General features: G+C 38.0%; 1 long non-coding RNA gene across 1 annotated transcript in view; it reads right to left on the minus strand.

The window, feature by feature from the left end:
* Nucleotides 1–18,275, minus strand: part of LOC110597825 (uncharacterized) — a 68,954-nt gene that overhangs the window by 12,513 nt on the left and 38,166 nt on the right. The window contains exons 2-3 of the long non-coding RNA XR_013428972.1: nucleotides 14,621–14,679; nucleotides 14,096–14,171 (exon numbers count right to left, since the gene is read on the minus strand). This is a non-coding gene — a long non-coding RNA (uncharacterized LOC110597825). The remainder of the gene's footprint in view (nucleotides 1–14,095; nucleotides 14,172–14,620; nucleotides 14,680–18,275) is intronic.

Consider the following 18,275-nt stretch of genomic DNA (forward strand, 5'->3'; position numbering starts at 1 on the left):
GAGGAACAGATTTGTTCAATATGGAGTATTTAGCCAATGAACAAAGTAAATGGAATCTGTACTTAGAGTCATCAATTACCCTGCAGCCAAACTCTGCTCTGCAATCCTGTCATGCAAATACCTGTACAGAAACACACAGGAGCAAACATCCCAAAGAGTTTGCTAGTAGATCTTGAAAAGATTACCCTCAATTCCCAGAGATTAAAACAAAAAATACTCAGATTTTCTGACTGCCTCAAGGAATAAATCTCTGAAAACAGTTTTTAGTTCTCCAGACCAAGAAACCTAATTGCATATAACCTAATTGTATATAACTAAAGTGACAAAAAATCTTGCAAATACTAACAGTCTTGTCAGTCTGTGAAGTTTGTCTTTCTTTTTTTTTTTAATATTAACATTTATTTATTTATTTTTCTTAGTTCTTGGCGGACACAACATCTTCGTTTGTATGTGGTGCTGAGGATCGAACCCGGGCCACACGCATGCTAAGCCAGCGCGCTACCGCTTGAGCCACATCCCCAGCCCCAAGTTTGTCTTTCTAACATGACAGGACTGATAGAGACACTGGACAGTATGCTCTTCTACTTTCCTTTAATTCTTATGCAACAATTTCTCATATTACCCGTTATATATTTATTGGTTTTGATTCTTAACCGTGAATATAACTTATTCTATAATCTTGCTTGTTTTACGTTACCATAGATCTTGAACATAGTTATGCCAATAAATAAAGTTACATGTCATCGTTTTAAATGACTGGATAATATTATTAAAGCTTTTGTTGTCACTATGGTCAATTAAAATCTGAGTTCTATTATAATCTTGCACTTTGTGGGTGGATAAATATCTCCTTGTTAAAATATATGTGTGTGTGTGTGTGTGTGTGTGTGTGTGTATACATACATATACATACAGAGAGATAGAGAGAGGGGGGGTATATTTTGGTACACACAGCAGGTTATGATTATTATTTAGTTTTACTTACTTGTTTCTTTTTTCATTACATAGCATTCCTTTTTATTCTAATTAATGGGCAGTTTTGCCAATGTTTATTTTTTATATTTTTATTCTGAAATTGTCTGAATTTCTATACAAGCCTTTTTATACAGATGATAGACCTTTATAGATGATATACCAAATATTTCATTTAATCAGTCATACTGATGAAGCCCTTATGATTCTTAAGTTTTATTCTCATATTCATCCGTTTTCAATGATCCTTTAAGATTTTGCCATATTGTTTAGCTATTTATTTATCATACAAATGAGAAAACTTAGTAGTTGTCATCATACTTGCTATTATATTTCTGAATAAATGTAGGATGCAGAGTATCTTGATCTGTCTTTTGAACTAGGCTGCTTGATTTTGGTAAAGTCACAAACTGATTTCCTTCATTCCTTCATTCAACAGTATACGATAAACTCGATGTTCTTTCTGCTTTTCAATCCTCATTTTTCTGAATAACATCCTTGCCTACTTATTTATTTTCATTTAGTTTTTGAGAGAATCTATTGAATTCCCAAAATGCAAAGTGAGAATTTAGTGTTTTTAGACTACTACCTCCACCCTACCAAGCACACCCATTCCAATTCTTAAGTTACCTCGATATTTAGTGTTGATGTAATGTCATTATTCACAGTCATGGTGTCATAAAGAATTACTTATGACTTTCCTTCTTATGTAAGCTCCTCAATTGATAATTAGGCCTCATTTTTATTTGTTGAGTTTTCTATGTATTTCTACCTGCCATTTGCCTCTTAGGTCCCCTCTCCATTCCTTTTCACCTTCCCTTTTGCTCTCAGAAGCTGATTGATGTGGGAAACATCAAAGACTCTCTTGTTTGTGTTTCCAGTTGGGTTCATAACATTTTAAGCACTATTGAGCGATCAGAGGGAGGAAGGAGACAGTGATTCCTGATTCTGGTTGTCAGCTTGTTGGAATAAAGCTAAGTGTTGAGCCAACTGCTATGGTGTCAGGCTATAAATCAGATGAATTTTATCAGAGGACTTACCATTCTTGGTTCTGAAGATTGTTTCTCATCAGTTTTGTAAAAATTCAGTGCTGTTTCCTCTGTAGATATGTCTTCTGTCCTATTCTATTTCTGGAGCTCCAGGTACATGTATATTTGACTGCTTGATATTGTCCCACACATCTGAGATGCTCTTTTCCATCAGTTTCACCCTTTTGTATAATTTCTAGCAGCCTGTCTTCAAGTTGACTGATATTTCATTTTACATGTCCTGTTATGTACCCTCTGATCTGGCTAGACTTCAGTTACTTATGAAATGAATTTACAATATCACATGTGGATTTTGTTATTTCTAGAATTTCAGTTTGGTTTGCTTTTTAGTTTCGACTTTTATGCTAAAGATGCCTCATCTGTTTATATAGTTATTCACTTTTTATACTGAATCCTTCACTTATTTAACATGACTATTTCAAAGGCTGTTTCCAAACTGCTCCAACTTGTAAGTTTGATTGTAATGACCAGAGTCTTATGACTAAGTTTCTTCATGGGGTTTTCTTTCTTTTTTCTTTTTCTCCTCCTCCTCCTCCTCCTCCTCCTCCTCCTCCTCCTCCTCCTCTTCCTCCTCCTCTTCCTCCTCCTCCTTCTCCTCCTCCTCCTCCTCCTCCTCCTCCTCTTCCTCCTCCTCCTTCTCCTCCTCCTCTTCCTCCTCCTCCTCTTCCTCCTCCTATTTTTTGTTTTGTTTTGTTTTCTTAAGTACCAGGAGTGAACCCAGGGGTGCTTAACCTCTGAGCCACATCCCCAACCCTTTTTATTTTGTATTTTATTTTGATACAGCTGCTTAGGGGCTTGCTAAGTTGTTGAGTTTGGCTTCAATCTTGTGATCCTCCTGCCTCAGCCTCCTGCCCTGCAGGGATTCCAGCCACTGAGCCCAGCTTCCTCATGGGTTTCTTAAGTATTGATCATACTGTAAAACCTTTTATATAGCAGAATAATGGAGATGGAAATGAATAGTATTTACCCTCAAAGAAAGACACCCCTCTTTTTCTCTGAGGCCACTAGTGTAGAAGGTTACACCCACTTTAGTTCATCTGGATCTGGTTTTCTTACAATCTTAATTAGATGCAGTGCATTAGTGATTCCTCATGACTTGGGGGAAGAAAAAGGCTATTTCCCCCCATAGGGCTTGAGATCTGGGCACCTGTAAGGCTGTGGAGATCTGATTATGCTTTACAACTGGGCTCCCAGCTTCTCATTTCATGGGCGTTTTCTCTTTTACTTTTGGAGGTCATCACTTCAGATTTTTGAGTTTTCTCTGCTTTCCATTCCCTCCACTCCATTTTTTTTTCTGGTCTTTAGGAGATCAAGTTTTGTCTATCTGCCCTCCTTCTTCAGAAACCAACACAGTGAGTGGGGCAGGTTGGCGCAAACCTGTAATCCCAGCAGCTTGGGAGGCTGAGGCAGGAAGATCAGGAGTTCAAAGCCAGCCTCAGCAAAAGCAAGGCACTAAGAACTCAGAGAGACCCTGTCTCTAAATAAAATACAAAATAGGGCTGGGAATGCGACTCAGTGGTCCAGTGCCCCAGAGTTCAATCTCCAGTACCATAAACAAAACAAAACAAAAAAACGGTGCAATCTGTGAAAGTCCCATGTGCCTCTCTGACTTCTCACGACTCCCCTGCCTCATCTTGAGCTTTTGAGAGCATCTGCAGACCAAGGTTGTGCAGCGCACTGGGCTGGTCTCCCCCAGTATCAGTCTTCCACAGGAGGGTGCTTTGCATTAGGACAATGGCCCATGCACCTCAGTGGGGATTTACCTCATTGATCTTACAGTGGACATACAATTTCCTTGCCTTCTGGGAAGGTCTGTGGGAAAAAGCTTGAATTGGTTAATTTTATGTGTCAACTTGACTGGAACACAGAGTACCCAGGTATTTGGTTAAACATTATTCTGGGTGTATCTGTGAGGGTGTTTCCGGATAAGATTAAAATTTGAATCAGTAAACTGATTAAACAGATGGTCCATCCAATCCATTGGAGGGCTGAATACAACGAAAGGCCAGATAAGGGTGAATTCAATCTTACTGCGGGTGACAGCTAGGACACCAGTTCTCTCATGCCCTGAAGCTAGGACTTGATGATCAGCACTCCTGGTTTTCAGGCCTTCAGACCTAGACAGGTAGCATAACACTGGCATTCCCTGGTTCTCCAACTTATATAGAGCAGAGCATGGGAGCTACACGGCTCCTTGATCACATGAGTAAATTTCTGCAACAAATCTCTTCATACACATATTTCTGTTTCTCTGGAGAATCTTTTATAAATGGTGGCAGATACTCTCTAGCCTGGCTCCTCAATATCTGAATATGATTTTAGTCTCACCATAACAGAGTGACTACTGGAATCTCCATTCTTCCTTTAAGCTATTTTCTATTTGGCTCCTTAGTCTACTGACTAAAGCAATTTATGAATAGCTGAATAATAACCTTAATAGTGAATCTGGGATCAAGCTGGAGCTCTCTTTTCTCAACCTCCTTATATTTATGGGATCTGACCACTGAAGTCCTGAATACTTTGACAGCCTTGACTTTAAACGTTTGTCTTCGTATCATTGTAAAATTGCCAAAGTCTAAACTGGTTCTCTGTCATCTAGCCCCTGTCTCAGGCAGACCCTGCAGTCTCCCGCCTAGAATCAACTACCTGCATATGTGCAGAATATCTGGGTTCCTCTCACAGTGATTCCCTTCGTTTTGGAATATTGGTTCCCCAAGTCCTGGTCTTTGTATTTGCAGTTGTCTGATGTATTTAAATCAGTTTTTTCCTTCATAAATTCTAGTTATTCTGAGCTGGAGTTGTCTCATGCCTGTCATATTCCTGCATGTTAGGCAGAAGGTGGGTTCCCCAGTTCCAGCCTGGACCTTTGTTTTATGGATGTGCTAAACCTCACTGTCATCTTATGTTTTCCTCTTGCTTTGAATCCCTTCTTTCCTATATTGCATATGCTCTTTTTGTTTTGATTTATTTCTTTGATTTAATGAAATACATTCCATAAAGGATGTTTATGATTTGGGTGTGGTGTGTGTGTGCATGCATGCATGCATGCCTGTGCTTGTGAGCTTGTATTTGGGAAGGGTGGCCTTCTAGGTGACTGGAAATGCCTTTATTTTACCATCATAGCTCTTTTGGAATATAGGTGTGAAATCTGGTTTTTCTTTTCTTTTAAATATTATTTTTTTATGGTTTTCCAGCTTCCAGATTTTCTTTTAAGAGGACTGTGTCACTCTAATTCCTGATCTTATTATGCCATCCATTATTCTTTCTGGAAACCTTTAGGATTTTTCTATTTGTCTTTATGGATCAATAACATCATTGAAGATAGACCCTTGTGTGATGGTGTTCTTATTACTAAAATTTTGCATACTATGTGATGCATCGCTATCCTCAGTCTGGAAATATTTTCTCTTCAACATTTCTTTTCTCTTTGAGAGTACTATCACGTGGGTACTGAGCTTCCAGATTTTTCTACCTTTTCCCCCATGTCTTAACCTTCTTCCTGCATTTAATTTCTTCTAAGCAGTTTATTTTTTCTCCACTTTTTCTGATTTTTTAATAAATTTCAGCTAACATATTTCAGTCTCCAACAGTACTTTCTTCTTAGAATGTTTGATCTTCTAGCAGTTTATTATTTCATAGATTCAGTATCTTCTCCTATGTCTCAGAGGATGTTAATTATAGCTATTTTTGTATTTTCCTCTAATATCTATATTACCTTTGTTTTTCTTATGTTTTTCTGTATTTTGTGTTATTTCTTTGGGTCTCTTTCATGCTTAAGCTGGTTTTTGAACCCCCATGACTGATCTTAGAGCATCCATAAGTTTTAAAAGAAAAATGCTAAAATGTTGACAGGAAACCTGTTTTCTTTCTCTTTTCACAAATCCAGTAACACACTGTTTTCATTATTATAGTTTTAGAATACCTTTTAATATTATTCCTTTAATTTTTTAATTGGTGCATTTTAATTATACATGATGGTGGGGTATATTGTTACATGTTTGTACAGGCATACAAGAACAGTATAATTTGATCTTTGTTCACCAGTATTATTATTCTTTTTAAAAATAATTTTGCCTCTTATCTATACTTAGTCCAGAAGAACTTTTTTAAAATTTACTAATTTAAACTTGATTTAAACTATATACACACACATACATATATACATATATAAAAGCAAACTAGAGTACTGAGTTGATTATATAACACAATTCTATTTATATATTGTATGTTCCCATGCTCTTATTGATAGCTTTTTTTTTTCATTTTGGTGTATTAAATAATTTATTGAAGATGGAGAATTGTTTGGCTTATTGAATTCTTAACTTATTAACCTCATAAAACAAGTTGACATCATGGGGAGTGGAGAAGAGGCCAAATATCAAGCTCAGTGGGAAAGACTAATTTTTCACAATGATTAGATACAATCACATGGATCAACCTGAGAGATTCACCTTGTAGGCTCATGCCTCTTCAGATGGCAATGCCATTCCAAGCCTGCATTGGCTCATCTCTCTTCCTATCATCATTACAACCAACAACTCAGAATAAGCAGCATATCCAGAGATGGAGTTGGCACCATGGGACCTCTCTGTGCAGGTGCTATTCCTCAGGACAGTAACCTTTTGACTTGGCTTACATGTAAGGGATCCTGGTGTACTGCAATATGCAGCAGATCCAGTTGGTCCGAACTTGTAGTTCCATTTGGAGCATGGGTTGATTTGAACTTGTACATCAAGTATGTTTGCTCAGACTTTCAGGTGTGCACCCTAATTGGTTATCAATAAATGGATAAGGACACATAGCCCTTTCTTTCTTTCTTTCTTTCTTTCTTTCTTTCTTTCTTTCTTTCTTTCTTTCTTTCTTTCTTTCTTTCTTTCTTCCTTTCTTCCTTCCTTCCTTCCTTCCTTCCTTTTTTCCTTCCTTCCTTCCTTCCTTCCTTCCTTCCTTCCTTTTTTCCTTCCTTCCTTCCTTCCTTCCTTCCTTTTTTCCTTCCTTCCTTCCTTCCTTCCTTTTTTTCTTTCTTTCTTAAATATAGACTTTATTTGTAGAGCAGTCTTAGGTTAACAGAAAAATCAAGTAGAAGGTGGAGCTATTTCCTATACATCCTTTGTCCTCACACAGCCTCCCCTTGGTCAGCCTCCCCTAGGTCAGCCTCCCCCAGCAGAGGGGTACATTTGTTACACTCAGTGAACCTACATCCACATGTAGCTATCACTTAGAGAATATGCAACTCTTGATGTTGCATATTCTATGGATTTGGTTAAATTTGGAATGACATGTATCCTTCATTGCAGTATTTTATAGAATACTTGCACTTCCTTGAAAATCCTCTGTGCTCTGCAAAGACTCTTTTCTGATAAATATTGAGCAGATTTTAAGTTACAAATCTGACATGCTCTAATCATACAGCAAGAAAATCAAATACTTTGAGAGGGAATATAAGTCTTCAATCAGGAGAATGTTTTACTAAAACAAATGGGGCGACTATCCACAGAGCAAAAGATACTGTCCAAGGAGCAAAGGTGCTCGGGGGCGGCGGCGGGGGGGGGGGGGGGGCGGAATTCAAAGCAGTTGGAAAGAGAAAGGAGACAAATGCTGTAAGGATGGCTCTCAAAGTTGGGTGTGGGTGGCAGTCACCTTAGTTTCTTCAAGAAAACCTCTAGATAACACCATCCCAACTATATACCTCCAACTACTCCATGGAGTGCCACTCAGTATTCCTGGGAATGAATATAAGCCTCATCAAACCCTTCCTTTCTGGCTAAATACAAACTTTAAGTGTATCTCTAGCTATGTATACATAGCTCAGAATTCTGGCTGGCAAAGGTCATTTTATTTCTGAGCTTTAATTTAAATTCCCTTTTCACCCAGTTCTTCTCAAAGAAAGTATTTAGGCAGAGTTTTTGTTGTGGTTGCTGTTGTTGTTTTGGCTTTATTTTTCAGCAGAGCTGTTGCATAACACAATTGGTTTTGCATGCTTCGTGGGAAAGCAGGCCACCTTCCCTCATAAAGGGTGAGGGCACTGACGTGCCTCCCAATCACTTGGTTCTATTGTTCTAAGCAGTCCTTTCAGTGTTTTTGGCAGGCTCGGGCTTCTGTGCTTCATGGCCTTATTTTATTATTGTGTAGAGGGGAGTGCAGTGTGATTATCCATTCTTCCTTCAGGCAGAGCAAGCCATCTGGAATGTTTATGAAACCCGCCGGCTGATCAAGAGGCTAGAACTCTGGCGATATACATGGACGTGGGTTGTTCTACATCATCACGGCTTTGTTCCTCTGATGATGTAGCATGCAGAGAGGGCCACGCTAATGGATTTAGAGCACTTCACAGTGGAGGTGCCATGAGCTGAATGGAGGAAGAGATATTTTTGGCCTCCGGGTAATTGACTGAAGGATGGTAGAAAAATGTTTCATGTAAAGCAAGAAGGCTTCAAAACTTTTAACTGTTTAATTTGGGGTGGTAGAAGGGCAGGTGATCAGCAAGAGGTTTGAGGAGCGGCCTTTGAAGCCCAAATCTTTGCGATGAGGTCATGCCCCCCTAAGCCTGTCTGACGCTCTGTGTAAAAAGATCAGTCAGGCTTGTCCAGAAATAAAATGCTACTATTCTAATTTTAAAATTTAGGCATTTCCCAGCCTACACTAAGCAGTACTTATATTTCTTTCCTTTTATTAGTGTCACTGCAAAGAAAGAGGAACATTCTTCCTTTGCTATAAATTTTGGTCTGTAATTGTTGAACATATTTTTTGCAGGAAGGCAAACTTTGTCTCTTCATGCTTTCCATGTTTGTAAAATGAGTGTTTGTGGAGCTGGGAAGAATAATTTATAATGAGGGTTTGGGCTTCTTTTCAATTTAATTTGGATTTTACACTGAGTCAACTTTTCAGTCAATTATAGAACTATGATTAGTTACCAGTCACTTAAATAAGCACCTTTTAAAAATAGACCTATAAAAATGATACAGGGACTAATCACTGATGTGAGCAAATCTTGTACAGGGCCACCCGTACCATAATAAGAGGAAAGGAAAGATGGGTGAGCAAATAAAACCTGTATTTGGCTAAATTGCAAGATATGTTAGTTACCCAACCTACTGAATAAATCTGCTCTGGCCCAGGCTATATCAGTGCACAGGATCTGCCATTGAGAACACCATGAATAAATCCCAGATGACAGAAATGAGTAACTTCTCTTAATATGAAGATGAATATCTCAGGTGGAGGAGCTCTGTGTAAAGCATCTTGTCTGAGTTTACAATTTGTGCTCATTGATCTAGAGACAGGTAAATATATATGTTTAAATGTGGTCGTACCAACAGACCTGTGGTTATATGCACACATATATGTAATCACATCTACCACTCTGCGTGTATACGTTATATAGATCAACATAAGTGTGTGTTTCTTTGTATTCATCTTCTCATATTCATCTTTTTATCTCTAGTCAAATTATGGACATCTCATCCACTCCACCAGAAGTCACAGCCACATTAATATTACAGAGGGAGACAAATTCCATCAGACACCAATGTCTCCATATCAGTTGTCTATTGTTGCAATAAGGGGCAATAATCACCACCATTCTGCACTGGTCTGTCTTAATACAATAGTTATGAATCACTCACGAGGCAATGGGTCTATCAAGCAGCTCTGGGCTGTTAGGCTCACTCATGCCTCTGACATCATCTTCAGGTCAGTTGGGTGGCTTCACATACTTCGCTGGTTCTTTTGCATGTCTGGGGTCTTGGGTGGGAAACCTGAGCTAATTTGGTTTGCTCCTCATGGTCTCTCTTCTTGCAGCCCACTAGAGTAGACTTGTTCTGATAGTGAAAAAGACAGAGAACCGGGATCCTGAGGTTCAGCCTCTGAAGTGGCATGTTATCTTTCCTGCCATAGTCCACTGGGCAAGTCCCTCAAACTAGCCTAGATGGAAGAGATAGGCAAGTGGATACCACTTTGTGATAGAAGATCTGTAAAGTCAAGTTATTGAATATAAGAACTCAGAGACAGCCAATCCCTCTCTGCAGCTCAGACAGAATGGGAAACAGAATGAATGCTCTTGTCTACTTGCTGTGACTCTAACATCCTTAGCTCTGTCCCTTCTAAATGAAATAACAATGTGACATGTTTGTCCTCACGTCTCTATAAACCATCTACAATGGCAAATATTATTGTTTTCAAAACAACATCCAACCTATATATTGAGTCATCACCAGAATCTTTTTCTTACCCTTGACAGTGTGATTTCAAGGCATTAAGCCTTCTTATACTAAGATTCCATCATTTTCCTGTGAAAGTTGAGACACTTCTCGATTAGCAGTCCTCTTCTGGATTTTTTCCAGGCCTTTCTAACTGTGCCCACCATTCTTCCTCCTCCATGGAATATGTAGAGTGGCACTGATTAGGAATATTGTGTACATAAAAATAAACAACCAACCTTAAAGTGAGCTGTGAACTATTGCAATCTGGCTAAATCTGCAACTGTATATTTGAACTGACAGCAGTGTACCAATTATCCAATTAACATGTAAGCCCATATATCTGTTTCATACTCAGCGGTGAAGTTCAGCCAACATTCAGTTTATTTTGACTCAATTAAACTCTTTAATTTCAGCTTGATTTTTCTGGAGAGGTGCTCACATAGCTTCCCTTTTCAGAGCTCTACCTAACCTGTTGCTCTTTCTTGACTTTCTTTTCTTATGTGTGGTAACTGTCAAATATTTATTGAGTGCTTTGACATTCGTGTACAAGGCCAGAAGATTAAGAGTTCTATAGTTCAAGAATAGAATAAGGATCGGGTGTGGTTGTACACACCTGTAATCCCAGCAACTTGGGAAGCCAAGACAGGAGGATCATAAGTTCCAAATAAAAAATAAGAAGGGCTGAGGATGTGGCTCTAGGTACAATCCCTCATACAAAATTTAAAAAAAAAAAAGAAAAATAGTAGAGTTAGGAATAATCCATATGACTTGTGTTCACTGACCTCACAGAAGTAGATACATGGAATGAAGGAGAAGAAAGAGAGAGGAAGACACACATGCATACTGTTGGAGACTAGATCTCTGTAATACTGTATTATAAGTGAAGATAAAGTCTAGCCCCAAGCCGGCCCAGTAATAGAGCTTGGCCAGAAGCTACAGTTCTTGATACAACATGGTGGTGGTTGCTAGGATTACTCTGTTGCAGCTACTCTGGTGACCTAAGACTCTAACAGTGAAAGATATCAGACTTGAGACTTCAATCTTGTCATGGCAACCCACCCCTGCTCCTCCAACTCAGACACTCCTACAAAGAGGGGCCAGTGTGCTCCTGACTTTAAATAAAAAGATGCAGTTCACAGACCCCTCAAGTTCCAATGACTTCAGTGGCAAAGACGTCCCATGATGGGGAAACTGGCCCCTCCCTTTGGCCCTGGCTCTTCCTCCACTGGTGAGACAGTGGGGGTGAGTGCCTTAGTCAGTACCTCCTCTCTAATGTGAATGGAGAGAGCAGGGTTTTCTCTTGCAATATGACCTCTTGGGGAATCTTCTGAGTATAAGTCTTTGGCCTCTCAGCTGAGCTAATTATGGCAGAGGTGAAAAATAAGGACAGATCAGCAGAAAGAGGAAAACCACCCGGACTTGGAACGATTTGAGAGAAAGAACTCTGTCGGTGTAATATGTCTAAAGAAATCAGGTCACTATTGGGGAACAAGATCTGAGTATTTGTGTTAATGAGTCTGCATTTGTTTGATAGCTCTTCAACTTTGAGGGTCTTGTGTCACTAGAGTTTCAATATCATCCAACAAATTCCATCACTACCTTCACTTCTCTGGTGAAGAGACAGAGGCTCATAGAGGCAAGGCAACTTTCCCAGGCCACATGGTGGAGATCTGAGGCCATTGCCCTGTGACTGTGAAGGCTGAACACTCTTAACTGTCCTGTGGAGCCAGAGTCCTCCTCCTTCTCCTTTGGATCTTTTTTTTTTTTTTTTTGTAGAGTTCTGAGTCACTTGTCTTGCATCTCTGGTATTCTCTTCACCAATGTGTGTGTGTGTGTGTGTGTGTGTGTGTGTGTGTGTGTGTGTGTGCCTGTGGTGTCAGTCTACCTGCACTTATTAAACTTGACAAAATGTGTCACCGGCTGAATTTGGAACAACGTCTCACCTTTGTTTCCTATTTTGTAATACATGAATATTGGTCTCCAAAATCTGTAGGTCATCTCTCACATTGTAAACTTTTCTCGATTTTCTTTTGTTAATGAAATCAGCCACTTACCCAAATAACAGTAATATTTAATTTTTACTTCCATAAAGTCTGAAGAATCCGTCCAGAATCCCTGTTGGAGGAATTTATCTATGATTTCAGCCTCACAGATGTGTCTCTCCTCTGCCTATCCTAAAAACCTACCACTAGTCAAGCACAGTGCTTCCTGCCCTCAAAGAGGTTATAGATCTCACTAGATGCACAGCAAGGCAAGCAGAACTGGGTTTGACTGAATATGCAAATGGCTTGCCAACAAACTACATGCTATTACTTTTCTGACATGGAAAGTGATTCTAATCTACAATAGTAACAGACCCAAACAATGGGGCCAACTGATCATGGACTGAAACCTTCAAATCATAAGCCAGAATAACCCTCTTTATTTATAAGTTGATTATCTCAGGTAATTTATTATAATAATAATAATAATAATAATAATAACTAACACAAGTCAGTAAAGCTGACTAACACAGTAAGCATTAAATTCAAGAATAAAAACTTTTCAGCCAATGTAAGAAAAGGTATTGTTAGTTATCAGCCAAAGCCAGAAGGGTTTGTTTGGAACCCAACCATGAGTTGTCCAACATCTACACAGTGAGCAAGCAGGGATCAGGTAAAAGAATGAATGGCAAAGAGAAGCCTTAATAGCCCAGCACTTGGAATCTCTATCTTTATGTATTAATTTATGACATAGTAAACCAATGTTTTTGCTTCTAAGGAACCAGAATTTCATAATGAAATACTGTTGATTACTTGCCCAATTAATGAGGGAGTCTTCTAATGCTGCAAATCTCTGTTAAATAGCAAGGAGTATTCTACTTTGGAAAAGGTGAATCTACAGAAAAAAAAAGTTGAAAGATAGAACTCTGAGGCTTTGCATTCTAATTAAGCATATATTTACTTCCCAGACATCTCCCTCTTTCTCTACCCTCTCCCATTTGTACCCTGCTCTGCAGTAAGTACTCTCTAAGTATAGATGCTGTGTGTGTGGAACTGCAATGAAAAATTAAGAGAGACTGACTTCTTTTTCAGGAGCAGTTAATTATTACAGAACATTAGGTTTCCCCTGCTGATCACTATAGGCAGGAAAGATTTAGAGGAGGAGCTCATGTTCTATATCAAGGACAGCCAGATAAATACTATTGATCCGAACTTGTTTGTGGCAATGGGGCATCCACTTGCTGGTTAGATTAACCCCAGGTGTGTATTCCTTCTGTCTATAGGATTTAACCCAACTCATGTTCTCTATGTAAAGGTGGTTATTAAGCCAAGAATTAGTGACTTCTAATGGCTCATAACCTCTTCACTAGGAATTATAAATGTTTCCTCTGGCTTGAGAGTGTTTTTGTCAGGATTGAAAAAAATCAGTGTTGAAGGGCTTCTAAACAATCTCATTGGAAATTTCCCTTGGAACAGACAAAGCTATCTCTTTTAAGGTATGTTAATAAGCCAAAAGCACGAAAGTTGAGTAGAAGCCAAGAGCACGAAAGTTTCACCCAGGAAAAAAAGTTTGGAAGTACGACACATGGGTTAGTCGGAAATCATAGTAATTGCTTATGTACGTTCCTGTGGTTGACGACTATGTTTCTTCTAAAAAATATAAAGAAATAAACATTGGAAAAGGACAAGATCCATACGGAATTTTACCTATGGAAGCATAAAGGGCTGTGCAGTGGCAATTCTATGTTGGCAGATCTAGACAAACAATCTTGCTGCATACCTGTATAAGCCCATCTTGTGTTGCTATTCCAAAATACAAGGGGCTGGTTGCTTTATTAGGAAAGAGCTTTACTGAGCTCACAGTTCTAGAGGTTTCAGAGCATGGCACCAGTACCTGCTTGGCTCCAGTGAGGGCCTCATGGATGATGGCGTCCCTGAGGTGGCACCATGAATGCAGCAGTCAGCAGCACCTGTGGAAGAGTGACATAGGGAGTCTCTAGGTTTGCTGCTAACAGCCCATTCTCACAAGAAAGAATCCAGTCCCATGAGACATGACCCACCAGTCCATTCATGAAGATAGAGCCCTGATGACCTAATTACCTCCCACTAGGCTCCACCTAGGACTCACCACTTGCAAACCACCACGCTGGGGACCCAGCTCCAGTACGTGAAACTTTGGCCAACAAGTCACACATATCCAAACCAAGTATGCTGGTATGGATATTTTCAAGGTGTCCCTAAACCATCAGTCCTAAAACAGATTGAAGATGTACCTGTCGTTCTGGATCATTCTAAGCTTCTCAAAGAGCCAACCCAAAGTGATGAGGGAGCCAGAGAAGCAAATCTCAGGGAGAAACAATTTCTTTAAACAGGTAGAGCTGTGATCATGATGGAAATCTTGAGGCTGGATGTGACCTACCTTAGCTTGGGTACCTAAAGGATGGACCGTTCTGCCTCCTCTTCAGACCAGCCATGAAACTGCAGAGATTAAAAAGAAAAAAAAAACATTTATATTATCTTTACAGGCAAATAAAATTCAAAAGATATGGATCTCTGAACCGATTCTATAGTCATTAATAGACTTCAGGGTGAGCTGCCTATATTTCCTCTCACCACTGAATTCAATCTGCTGTGAAAAATTTTCACTGTCTCCAAGTCATCATGAAAACATCCTCAGCTAATTGAGACATTCCCAAACAATTAAGATAACCAGATGCGTCTGTTATTTGTAATTACCTGAACAGGCATTCCTTTCTTTGAGAAGAGTTCCATTTTTTGAGCTTTTTGAACTACTCCAGATAATGAAAATGAAGATTACTGTGTGTGCATTTTTCACTTGGCCTAATTTTGACATGGAATTACCTCTTTCCAAAATTAAGCAGCAAAACTGGAAACATGTGTGCAAGGAAGAGCTTTTTTTCACTTTGCTTTGTCCTGAAATAATAGTTTCTCTTTTTATACCAATCACATCTCAGACAGTTTCTGAGATTTAAGTTAAGCCAGATTCGAATGTAAAAGATGGAAACCCATAGTTATGGAAAAAAAATAAAGTTTATAATTGCCACTCATGACCTGCCACATTTAATCTTTAATATTCATTCTGAGTCTGGAATACTGTATGAAGTTTTTGGCATGTAAGTACAGTAGGTTTTCCATGTAAGTGGTAACTACAACCATAACTATTTCTTTAACCATTACTAGCCTTCACTATTTTCCTTACTACTCTTGATAATGATATCTGATTTCTCCAGATGGAAATCTTCATTAGTGCTTTGGAGTTTTATTAGGACATTTTGTTTTTGACTTGAATAACATGCAATTGATCAGAATGATTTAAAACTTTAACCCAACAATAATTCTGCATTTTCATTTCTCCAATGATAAAATTCCTTATAAATTTTTCAGAATAGACCTGCAATTCCATCTATGTCTTGTTACAACTCTGCATTTGTCTTCACTATATTTACACATTAGTCTTATATTACCTTTTATTATAATCACCTCAAACAATTATTTAGCTTGCATTATAATTTGAAGTTTTGTGTGTCCAATCTGAAGACAATGCCTGCCCTATTCTCATTTTTATTCCCTACCTATAAATCTAGCCCTTGCATGTGGTAGGTGCTCAGTAAATATTTTATTTGCTTTTATTGAAAAAGGTCTTATCTCTTCCTGATGTACTCTTGCCTTCCAGAAAATACTGTAAATTCCGTATTAAACAACTTTGGATTCTCGGGGGTTGGAGTGTTATGTTCACCATGAATGATTGGAATATTCTTCTCCTACCCTAGAGGTGGAACTGATATCACTCTATGTCATACTATGAAGACAAAACTTTTTGCTTGGAAGATCAAAATAGGAAAAATGTCTCTAGATATGGACAAAGACATCAGGAGACATGTGACATGGGAGAAAGGAACAGAACCTAAAAATGAAGGAGAAGGTAGAAGAGACAGAGAAGTTAAGAAAGAAGAGCACACAGAAGAAAAACAAACATTTTTCTTATAAATTACATCTCTTGATAATGAACATTAATATTTCATTAAAAGTAAAGGATGAGTTATATTTATGCATCAATTGCTAAAACATTTTCCATTTTGATGAGTCCTTCTGAGCTAGTATAGAATGCTTTCTATTCTTATTCAAGTGACCTTTTATCATTATGATTAGCTGTAACTTAATTAGATTCCTCCTTCTTATTGTACAATTACTGTCAAAGAATAGGGACTCCAGGTCAACTTTCCACAACTGAAACTCATTATTTTTGTTAACTGCCCCTCTGTATTTTGTTGTTTGAAAAAACAGAAATTGCAACCATGTATATTCTACTTCCCATAGTTATTCTGTTATTCTGTAATTTTGTGACTATGGACAAGTCATTTATTCTGTCAGAAGCTGTACTTTTATTTATTTTTATTTTTTATTTGATAGTATTTTATTTTGGTGTATCAGAGATTGAATACACGGGCACTTAACTGCTGAGTCACATCCTCATCCATTTTACTTTTTATTTTGATACAGGGTCTCACTAACTTGCTTTGGGCCTCACTAAATTGCTGAGGCTGGCTTTGAATTTTTAATTCTCCTGACTCAGCCTCCTGAGCTGCTGGGATTACAAGCAAGTAGCACCATGCCCCGCAAGAAGATATATTTTTGTTTTTAAAGTGAGAATAATAGTACCTAATGATGTACGTGTAGCAAGTATTCTATGTTAAATTTCACTTCTAAAACTTTTATTCATGGAAAAGAAAATCTTATATAGTACTGGAGCAAAATGAAGAAAACTTGCATTGGAAAATAAACATTACCATAAGATTTCATTGTGGTCTCAAATTTTTTTTTTGTATTACATTTTACCTAAGTATGTGAAAATGTGATTATAATTCTTATATCGTGAGGTATCTAAACAAAGCTTCACATTATATACAAATAAAAATACGTAGCCAAAAACTCTTCAAAAAAATTTAATGTGACAGATGATGTTTTGTTATTTTGCTAAAACTAAATGATCTATGTGAATTTAATTGTATAAAAAAGAACATATAGTCGTTTATTTCACTTCCTGTCAACTTGTATATTTGTAACGTCGAGCCCGATGGATCATTCCTTGAATCATAGCCATCACTATAATAATTTTCCTTTTTAAAAAATAATTAGTTTAAGCCACAACTCATGGTTTTCATGGACTCATTTGTGTGGCAGTCCAGCCTCCCCACAAAATGAACTAAAAGTGACTTTGAAGCATGATTTAATGAAAAAATGTTCATTGTCTATTTCTGTGTAATCCTCACAAACCTCTGTAAATTGTGTGTACAAAGATAGATTTTTCACAGATACCCAAGAGCAACATGGATGGGATTTGCTGCTTTCCTTGGATTTCCTGGCGTTAGGTATGATTATACCACTGTGTGATGTGCCCTGTGATCATTTAATTATTCAATCATAATTCTTTACTTGAACTATAAAACCTGGGTAATTTTTTTTTACCATGTTCTGTGATGTCACTTACTGTTCATTTGATACAAAAAACCCCATTTATATATTAAGTCTGCTCTGTTCTTTTCTCATTAGCCTGTGACAATTAATGTGGAACATTATTCCACCACACTGTCATTTTCATGATGTCAAAACATTCTGGATTTATTAAATAAATTATGAAGCTAAAATTCTAGTCTGTGAAAATATCTTTCAATTATAGCTGATCACTGTAAAAGAGAAGTTTTGTCTTCATAATTAGTAAAAGAATCCAACAAGAGTACAATAGCAGACACATGATGATCGCTGTCTCATTAACAGTAGGACATGATCACCTAACGCATTTCTGGCTGGATGTGATCATTTGGTACCAATGTGTAAACTCACATATAATCCTCAGCAGTGAAACCATGTGGCCGTTCCCAGGCACAGGATGGCTTTCTAGATGGTTCAGAATGTGTTCACTCCTTTTGTATTTTAAACATTGCAATCGATCTGAAAATTTTCATTGAAAACCTAAGATGTTCAAACTAAAAACCTGCCATAGGGATCTCACTCACTTTTCACAGACTCCCGTGGGTGAACAGACATAGCAAACA

Source organism: Ictidomys tridecemlineatus, chromosome 12, assembly GCF_052094955.1.
Source record: "Ictidomys tridecemlineatus isolate mIctTri1 chromosome 12, mIctTri1.hap1, whole genome shotgun sequence".
In the NCBI taxonomy this organism is placed as follows: domain Eukaryota; kingdom Metazoa; phylum Chordata; class Mammalia; order Rodentia; family Sciuridae; genus Ictidomys; species Ictidomys tridecemlineatus.